The sequence below is a fragment of the Nannospalax galili genome, unplaced genomic scaffold, assembly GCF_000622305.1.
Source record: "Nannospalax galili isolate Female #2095 unplaced genomic scaffold, S.galili_v1.0 scaffold841, whole genome shotgun sequence".
In the NCBI taxonomy this organism is placed as follows: Eukaryota; Metazoa; Chordata; class Mammalia; order Rodentia; family Spalacidae; genus Nannospalax; species Nannospalax galili.
In genome coordinates, this window is record NW_008345000.1 from 1,778,292 (window position 1) to 1,786,421 (window position 8,130).

The following is an 8,130-nucleotide window of genomic DNA, read 5'->3' on the forward strand; positions in this document are numbered from 1 at the left end:
TTATCCATGACATCAATACAAGGTAGTGACCTAGGACAGCATGGAAATAAGTATTCGTGGACAGAAGCTTGTGTTCCATGAATTTACCCCAGAAACATTCCTCAAAACCTTTAGGTCATTCTTGTGCTATGTGATCTTGAAAATAACTGTCTTCTAGACATGACAGATGGAAATAACAATTGCCTTCACCTTCTGCCACCCAGTGCCCCTTCTTGTTTTATCTGATAACAACACCTCCGGACCGCCTCCACTTTGATGGAGAAGACCACTGTCCTACTTCCAGTTAATTCCGAGGGAACTGCCAATAAGAGTATTTAATCATGGCCCTGGTCTCCAGGGGTTACACCTCAGGTGGTCACCATCATGGTGTGAGTTCTCCATGCCCCAGTAATAGACCCAGCAATGTAAACATGACTCTGACCGGCTAGTTGGAGTCATTTATAGATGTATGCCCAAAGAGTAGAGTGTTCTTCATCTTCCATAGGATCAAGGGAGGGCTGGTGTTATCTTGGAGCTATCAGAGGTCCAAGTCCTCATTTTCACATGTGGAAGGTTCTGAGCAGTGGGAACAAACGTGATCAAACTCTAAAAGGAGAAGAGAGACAATGGGGAGGAAAAGAATGAGGAGGACGAGGAGGAAGACGTAGGATTTAGAGTGGGAGAGGAGAAAGATGACATTCTAGATAAAGATAAAGAAAGAAGGAAAAGGGCAATCCAGGGGAGGGAGAGTGCTTGACACAGAGAGGAGAGGTAATTACCAAGGTCCCCTGCAGCAATGTGGTTCAGAACTAACAGACTGAAAAGTATCCCTGTGTTAACTTACTAAACCCCAAGAAAACACACCTTGTCATAGAAATATGTAAGATACTTGTCTAGACAGAAGGGTACAACCAACCAGAGAGTGCTTTCAGGATCATTAACTTATAAACTTTTGAATTATGCAAAATAGGGTGGCATTACTATGGTTCCATTTCATATACTTAGACAACTAAGATTCCTCTGTCAGAAACTACATCTTTGTGGTCTGTCACCTCAGTGGCTTAGACGTAGTAGATATTGATAAACATCTGTTAAGTTAGTGTAGGACAGGATAAACACACTGAAATTTGGATGTTCCCAAGTTGCTTCCTAAGGCTAGAGCGAAGAAGCCACATCACAAGCAAAGAAGCATCTGTCTTTGGCAGCCTCTTTCCGGGCACTTTTATCCCTCTGTGGCACCCTACCCCATCATTCTTCCCAGTTCCTGTACAATAAAACCTGCTTCAAAAGACAATTTAACACCCCTACAGGAGTTGTAAAGGCCCAGTAGAACTTAATGGTCTACTCTCCACGGACCCTTCTAAAGGTCATTTAAGAGGAAATCAAAGAAGTTAAGCTTTGAAAATCATAAGCAGGAGTGTTTAGGGCTGGGCTCTCCACCCCAGTGCACCAGTGCTGGTTGGGATGGTGGCCTGGGAAGGCAGGACCCTTGGGAACTCTGTATAGCACAGGGGCTCTTGTGTGCTCATTCAAGGAGCCTGGATTGTGCAGCTCAGACTCCCTGAAATCCTGACTGTGGGGCCCCCGAGAGAAACCAATCCATTTAAACCTGACTTTGTTTATGTTTGACATTTTTTCCTCAAGGAAAATAAAGATTATTCTGACTGTACTCTACCCACTGAAATCACAGAAAGTTTCCTGACGCTTTTAACTGTCACTCTGAAAATAACAAACTCATCTTTTTAATTTTCTAAAAATATTTTATTACTTTTATTTCGTGTGTATGAGTGTATCGCCTGCTTGTGAATAAGTGCACCCGTACCTGCAGAGGTAAGAAGAAGGCATCAGATCCCCTGGAACTGGAGTTACAGACAGTTTTTACCAGCCATGTGGGGTGTTGGGACTCGAACCTGGGCCCTCTGCAAGAGCAGCCAGTTCTCTTAATCGCTGAGTCATCTCACCAGACCCAAGAACAAACTTATTATTGTCCCACAACTTCAGGGAATTGCACAGAATCCCTACATACACTATTTCTTATTAATCAACTAACACACATGCATACATAGGCAAGTAACTAAATGTGCTCACCACTGGTCGGTTTTGGCCTTACTATAGAACTATAGAATTGTCTTAGTCTGCTTCAGCCTTGATTTACTGATGAGGAAAATCACACCTTGGTTTAAGGATTTCTGGGTATTTTCTTTCTTGAGCACCTGTCATAGGGTGTCATAGAGTGCCTCCCCTGAGTGCTACCTGGCAAAGCTGCAGCAGCCACACCCAAGCACAGTCATAAAAGTACAATACGTGGTTATTAATGTCGGCCGTGGATAAAGGGCATTTTCTGTTCTTTTTTGGCCACATGGCATTCATTCCACCTTCTCCCAGAAACCGAAATTACGTGATGGCGGTGTGTACTTTGGCCTCACCACAGTGCACAGAATCTAACCCATGTTTCTCACCCTCTTGACAGGTTTATGGATGGAGAAAAGATCTCATTAGAGTCAGCCAGACTTTAGTGGGGAATGTCACAATACTCGTTTTTTTTCCTTGGGATTTCGGCTTAGAGGATTTTGTAGTTTCTAGTAATTATAGTACAACCATGGCAGAAAGGCCGGCCTCAAAATGAGCCAACCAGACCTAGAAACAGAACAGGCCAGAGGCACTCCCTCAGCCACCCACATCTACCTATTGAAAATCAGGCACAAAGCCATCCACATTTTTGTTTTACTTAAGTAAGTTTAGGTTAGATATTCTGTTACTGGCAGCCTGAACAATCCTAACTCTTCAGCAATAATGCTGAATAATCCTTCCTCAGCTGCAATCTTTAATAATTTCTGAAGTCAGTTTATCTCATAGAAGGCAGTAAATACAACTTAAGGGTAAAGATCTGTTGACAGAATTCTAGGGACTTCTCTGTAATCCTTAGGTTCCTCAGTACCACAGACCTTCTAAACATACCATACTCAGAAACCATGAGCTTCGGGATCTGGGCCTTGCCCCCAATTCACCCTCCCTTCCACCTCATACCATTCTCAGAAATAATAGTAGAGATTCATTTTCATTGCTAACCTCAGCACGATCAATGGTTATGTCCAGAGGACTTGTCAAGAAGCCGAGTCTAGAGGCAAATACAGAATGTAATCTCTGGCTGCTGTGACTTGAGGTGGAGCGCAGGGCACCCTCCCAGGGCTAACCCTTTGGTTAGCATTTCAGCTGTGCAACTCCAACCTTAAGAAGAAAAGAGTAGCATCCAGACGATAACTCAAGGGCCTATTTAGGGAGATGGAAAGATGCATATTTGAGAGCTAAGGGGAGAAGCTAGAAGAGCTTTTAGAGAAGAGTGGAAAGAGCTGTTACTCTCCATTTCGATGTGGCTTGTAATGGACCCAACCATAAAGATAAGGGTCTTCCATGCTTCTTTAAAGGAGGGACGTTCGCAGGTTTTGACACTGGCACCTTTATGAAGCTAAAATAATCTTCCCAGGAAAAGCTCTCTTTTACAGAAGTCTCTTTTCTCTTAGTGAGTACTGTCTATGGTCAAATTAGGCATTAAAAATGAAAAGGTACCTAGTGCTGGTTAGTTTTTGTCAATTTGACACAAACTAGAGTCACTTAGAAAGAGGGAGCCTCAGTTGAGGAATTTCCTCCATCAGAATTGTCAGGTCTTCGAGGCATTTTCTTAATTATTAATTGATGTAGGAGGTCCTAGTCCACTGTGGGCAGTGCCATCCCTCAGCAGGTGGGCCAGCAAGTCAAGGAGCAAGTCTGGGTTCCTTTGTGGACTGTGCTTCATTTCCTGTCTCCAGGCTTCTGCCTTGAGCTCTTGCCATGGCTTTCCTTGATGATGGGCTGTGTGTTATAAGCCAAACAAGCTCTTTCTTTGTTTTAGTCAGTGTTTTGTCTACACCAGGTCCTGCTGGGCACCTTGCCTTGGCTGTCAGGTGGTGCTTAAAGCTCACTAGGCCATGGACAGAACGCACTAGCCCTATCCCACTGTGAGTCTCAGTGTTCATGCAGGTCACACTGTCTTCTGAGCTGCCAGGTCAGGAACCAGGATCCACCCATTCGCAGTCTGACAACAAGTGCTACTGACTGCCTGCATTCCTCTACTTCTTTCTGTCACCCTTAGCACTGTTCACCTTGAATATTATATTTGTTCACCTAACTGGTGTCCCACCACCAGTCCCACAGGCCTCAATCGGTCCCCACAGCAATCGGCAATTTGTAGGATTCAAATGTCTGATCACAGATCCTCTGTTTGAAGTGCTTTAGTAGCAACCTCATTATCTTAAACATAAAATGACTCACTCTGTTTTCATCATCTCACCTCTGCTTCTTCCTCTGGCTTCGCACAACACCCCCATCTTACCCTCCGTACTTGGAGACGTATAGTTCTCCAAATGAAAATTAGCCCCCTATTTCCTCCGTGATGTTGAGTTTATTGTCTCTGTCTGCCCTCTTTCTCTATTCCACTTTCGTTCAGTTTCCTCCTTTTCTCTTATTCTGGGACGTCTCCCCCACCTAGACCCCTACACTGTGGTGATGCCTCTGAAATTCACTCCCCATAGAGGGTGCTTGACCCATCCTCCACCATTGCTCAAGCCTATTGAACTGAATTGCCTTCTAGAAAATAGACGGTGATGATTGACACAGAGGCTGGCCAGAAAACACCTCAAGGAAGATGAGTCAGAATGGCATCGGCAAGGTGGTGGAGGCAGAAGATCTGGGCCCTCTTTCCGCCCAAAATTACAACAGTCACAATTCACAGGAAAATTGCCTTTGTGAGAAAGCACCCCTTGAAGCAAGCACAAAACCAGACAAATCGAAGCTTATAGGGAGATTTGGAGCACCCTCTTGCCATGGACATTATCCCAAGTGCAACAACATATAACAAAGGCCCCATAGTTCCACCAAGGGCAGGTAAGGGATGGGTTTGTGCCCCAACTTTTTTGCCTTGAAGCTTTTCTTGCCAGACTTGAAGCTTTGATGAGTCGAACACAAACTAGCATCCTGGAGAGACTCAAAATGGCAGCTTGAGCTGGTAAACAACGTCGGTCTTACCCCGTTCTTTACAAACTAAATCGAATACAAAGGCAAAGCCTGTTTTCTCCCTGGAGGGGTGGGGGGGGAAGAGCTGGTCTGCCTGTCCACAGGCCCAATTCTCCAGATGTTCCTAAGGTATCCGCACATGTTTCACCAGTCAAAGTTCTGGTTGGGTCCAGCATCGTCCAGAATAAAAACAGCGACTTGAGCCATAAGATGCTTTCATCCCCACGTTTGGCAGAGAAAATGAAGAAAAATGACCACAGCTTCCTTCTTCTTGGGGAAGGACAGAGTTGACACGGGACTGAAACTCTCTGGCACTGCTGCTAGTGGGGTCTTTTCCCACATCAAGCCACTCCAGGAAGATTGTGATCATTGCCTGTTTCTTCCCACACACAGATAGCAGCACAAAAAGTAAGAAGTTGAACTGTGTAAAGATATTCCAAACAAAGGAGTAAGGTTAGTCACCAGAAACTGGCCTAAATCAAATGGATTCCCTGACTTATCTAAGAGAGAATTAAAAGTAACCATGAGAAAAATTCTTACTGGGGTCAGCGAAACACGTATGAACAAAGAAAGAATTTCAAAAAAGGAAAGAAAATATTAAAAAATGCAAAAGAGAAATGGAAGAACACAGTAGCTAAATGGAAAACTTCCCAAGATGGATTCAACGGCAGACGCCTCATGCAGAAGACGTGACAAGTGAACACAACACCAGTCACTAATTAGAACACAATTCACTAAGGAAAGAAAAAAAGGGATAAAAAGAGAGAAGAACCCTGAAGGAACATTGTCACGGGGATGATTATGTGCATTGTGGACATTCCCTAGAAGAGGCAAAAAAGACCAGAAACTTTATTCAATGAAATAATGGCTGAAAACTCCTCAGATCTGGTGAGGGAAATGGGCATTTTTGATCCAAGAAGCCCAAATAAGACAAACTGAAAAATTCATATCAAGACACATCATAAATTGTTAAAAGACAAAAACACTTTTGAAAGCAACAAAAGAAGAACTTATCACACATGGGACCCGCATCAGACTATCAGTGGATTTCTTTATTAAGAAGCCTTGTAGAACAGAAGAAAATAAGATGATACATTCAGAATGTTGAAAGAGAACATAAGGGGCTGGAGAGTTGACTCAGAGGTTAAGAGCACACGCTGCTCTTCCAGAGGACCTGAGTTTGATTCCCAGCATCCACATCAGGTAGCTCAGCTCACAGCAGCCTGTGACTTCAACCCAGAACTCATACACACACACACACACACACACACACACACACACACACACGCAGGATTCAGTTCCTTGTGGTTGCAGGACTAAAGTTCCTTGCTGGATGTCAGTTGGAAACCCTCACTGGGATTATGCTTTGAATCTCTTCTACTGCCCCTTCTGCCACCAACTGAGAAAACTCTACTTTTAAAATGACCATACGGAGGTTAGAGAGATGGCTTGGCAAACCTGAGTTCAATTCCCACCACCCACATCAGGGAGCTCAGCTCACAGCAGCCTGTGACTTCAACCCACACATCAACCCCACACACACACCCCCCCACACACACACACACACACACCACACCACACCACACACAGCTAAAAAATAATAAAATAAAAACTAAAAAAAAAAAAAAGAAAAGAAAAGAAAAGAAAACATGAAAATTCCTAATATCTACCACAGCTGGGCATGATGGTGCATGCCTCTAACTCCAGGACTCAAGAGGTTGTGACAGAAAGAACATGAGTCCAGCCTGGGCCCAAAGAAGGTCACAGCCGTGAGTAGCCCATTTGCTAAATGAAGAGCCCCCAATATGTGCCCAAGGACAAGGTCATTAAGAGGTTCCTCACAAGGGATACAGCAGGGGTCCCTGCCTTCAGGGACATTTCCAAAGTACGTATGTTCAGCACTTCTGTGCTTCCCAGACTCTGTGTGAAGCCGCATTACTGAGTAGCTGTGCCATTCATAGCAGAGTGGTCAGTCGGGAAGCCACTCCGGGAAGCCAGGAAGGAGAGATCCCCCCACAGGGTTTCCATCTGCTGCTGCCCCATAAGTTTACCAAAGCCCAAGGAAAGAGCTGAACCATCTTCTGAGAAAAGAAAAGAAAATGGAAATTGTGCTTGACAAAAAAGATAAAAGCCATCGCACACAATCAAGGAAAGACTCAGGCTTAGAAGAAAATTAGAAGACACTAAGTTTATGCCTCTGACTGATCCTCAACACAGAAACTGATATCCTGATTTGCCCCATTATTAGAATGAAGTAGGCAGCTTCAAAAACAACAACAACAAAAAAAAACATTGGAAATAAAATAAGTAGGAAAGTATGATCAAGTCAGATGAACACAATGAGAAAAACATCAGAGATAGTCCCCCCAAAACAACAAAACAAAACAGGACCGATGGTAACTCTACTAAATAAAGATTTTTAAATAATCAATAAATGCTCAAAGAACTAAAGGAAGATTTGGGGAAAGCAAAAAACAACAGCAACAATACATGGACAAAATGGAAAGATTGATAGAAAACCTAGAAAAACAAAAATTCTGAAAATATAGACTATAATAACAATGCTAGAGAGATTGATCAGGCAGAATAAAGTATTAGAATACTTGAAAACAGGGCAAAAGATGTTATCACATGTGAGGAACAGAGAAAGAAAAAAACACATTGGAGGAAAGTGAACAGAGCCTAAAGGTCCTGTGTGATTGCCAAATGAAACCACAAAGGCATTGCGGAATTTCCAGAAGAGGGGAGACGGAGAGAGGGACAAAGTATTTGAAAAAATAATGGCTAAAAATCCCCAATTTAAGAAAAATCATAAAGAGAGACACCACATAAGTTTAACAAACTCCAAGGAGGATAAATTCAAAACAAATCTAAACTGAAAAACAATATCATCAAACTAACAAAATTTAAAGGAAGAATCTTAACAGCAGCAAGAGTTAAGTCATACCACACATGTAATTGATCCTCAATAGGGTTATCAGCAAATTTCTCATCTCAGATTTTGGAGCTGAAAGACAGTTGGCTTCTCTTTTCAAAGAGTTAAAAGAAAACCACTGTCAGCCAAGATCCCTATAACTTTCAAAACAGTCCTTCAAAAGTGAA